Source organism: Benincasa hispida, chromosome 12 (assembly GCF_027475165.1).
Source record: "Benincasa hispida cultivar pf3 chromosome 12, pf3_genome.v1.1, whole genome shotgun sequence".
NCBI lineage: Eukaryota > Viridiplantae > Streptophyta > Magnoliopsida > Cucurbitales > Cucurbitaceae > Benincasa > Benincasa hispida.
In genome coordinates, this window is record NC_143489.1 from 21,545,876 (window position 1) to 21,548,195 (window position 2,320).

Consider the following 2,320-nt stretch of genomic DNA (forward strand, 5'->3'; position numbering starts at 1 on the left):
CCTCAGGTTAGAGATGATGCTCAAGTGTTTTCAAGCACCAGTTTACCATCCAGATTCGTGAATCCCTGCTCATTACCCAAGCATGTATCACTCATCTGTTGTGTGATTGTTTTAGATGTTATGCATTGAGGAAAATGCATCTTTATAAGTTTGGGGTGGGAGGCGTACTTTTTGGTCAAATCTTGTGCTTTTATGCATGCTGTTTTGAGTTGATTAATTTATGCATGTTATTGTTGATTTTGTGGAAAAGTTGAAAAAATTTGAAAATTTTGAAAAAGAGTTGATTTTGGTTAGAAAAAATGCTGAGATTGATTGAATTGTGTTCTTTGGGTGCTTTCTTTTACTATGATTGTTGACGAGTCACTCATGATGTATGTCATGCTTTGAAGTAGAAATTGGATAACATAGTCTTATCTTGAGTATTCTTTGTTTTAAATCCCTCTTTGTATCCTCTGTTATCTTGATCACGAACCACTTTAATTTAGAACCTCTAATTGAACAAAGCATTAATTTAAGTCAATTTGGTTGTCATCTTGAAAGGCCCCACTGGTTAGAGATTGTCTTGCATGATGGTTTGTAATGTTAGACTAAGAGGAAAGAAAAGAATATTGTTTTTGCCTTAAAGAACAAATAAATAAATAAAGAGAAGAGTATACTTATGCGCTTAAAAGAAATATCTTTTTCTTATTGTAAACTTGTAATGTGTATGTATGGATGGGGGTAAAAAGAGTTGCCTTTGTTGTGATCAGTTAGGACACTTGGGAATTGACTAGGTATGGTTCCCTGCAGTGGATGTATAAAAGCTAGTGCCCTTAGGTAAAATGATGCAAGTTGGGATTGCATTAAAATAAATAGTGTAGGCACCTTAGTGGACATATTACTTTTCTTGAGTGTGGTGATGCTTGATAATTGGTGCTTGAGCTAGATTAGGAGAAAAACCGATGAAGCTTAATTAAATCTTAAGTTATTTGAGTTTTAAATTAAAGGAGGAGTCACACACACGTGGAGGATAAAAAGTTTTGGCTATAGAAACTCTCAATGATTAGGATGTGTCTGATTTTTTTTGTTGATGAGTGTTATATATGTTGAGAAGCTGATGAAACCAGAATAAAAGAATGCATGCCTTGAACCTTTTTCATTTCAGTATTCATTATTTCTCCTACTTTGTGTTTCTTTATTTTCTTTGCTCGGGACTAGCTAGGTTTAAGTTTGGGGTGGTGAAAAGCATCTAAAAGTGCTTTCATTATCTTCAAATTTAGAACTAATATTCCTAGTTTTATTTGGTTTGATGTGGTTTATTGACTAATTTTAGGAAACTAAGCATCAAGAGTAATTTATGCAAAAAGGATAAAAAAAAACCTAGGAAAAAACACTAGTTTTGAGTAATTACGGGTTGGCTATGGAATTAGGAAGAAACCAAGGACCCAAGATCGAGAAAAGAGGCAAATTTGGAACGTAATTCGGGGGAGCTAGTGTTGGAAGAATGTTGCAACGCTGCTCCCTAACGTTGTAGACCTGACACCAATTGGAAACAAGGAATCGTTGCAACGCTACGACTTTGACGCACGACTGGCATGATGGAAGCGTTGCAACGCTGTGAGCATATTATAAATAATAGCGTTCCGCCACTAGGTCTGGGGGAGAAAAAAGAGAGAGCCAACTTTGATAGATTTTACCTAAATTCTTGTCCGTACAAGAGCCGAAACTAAGAAATTTTGATCGCTATTTGTTGAAGACTGGAGATTTTGATTGAGAGTTGATGAGAGTGTTTCTGGATTGATCGTGACAGGAAGATTGATCATGATCGTGCAATTTTGTTGAAGAACAATCCAATATTCGTGCTGAGAGTCAAGAAGATCGTGATTGAGATTCAAACCTATTGAGGGAAGATCGTTCTTCTTTGTTAATTTATTTTTCACCATAATGATTGTTTGTTTGTTGAATACTATTATCAGAATCATGTGTGGCTAAACTCTTTTATTCTAGGGTGTTTGTGCATTTTAGGGATGTTACTTTGAATATTGAATTTACAATTGATTGTTTGTGCATAGATTTCTAGATTGTTTGTGCTTAATGCTTTTGATTAACTGGCCACTAATTGAATGAACTTAAGTTAATTAGATGCCTTGAGAGAGAATTTAATTCGCTGGATGATGCGTGGAAAATGGAGAGTAAATATGCATGCATCTTATGATATGCATTGATCTCCATGCGTCGATGATCATATGTTGAACTAAAGAATATGCCCTAATCGTGTATGCAATGATCATTCGTTCCTATCGTAAGTTTTCTTGCTCTCTCGCCATGTATAAAAATATCG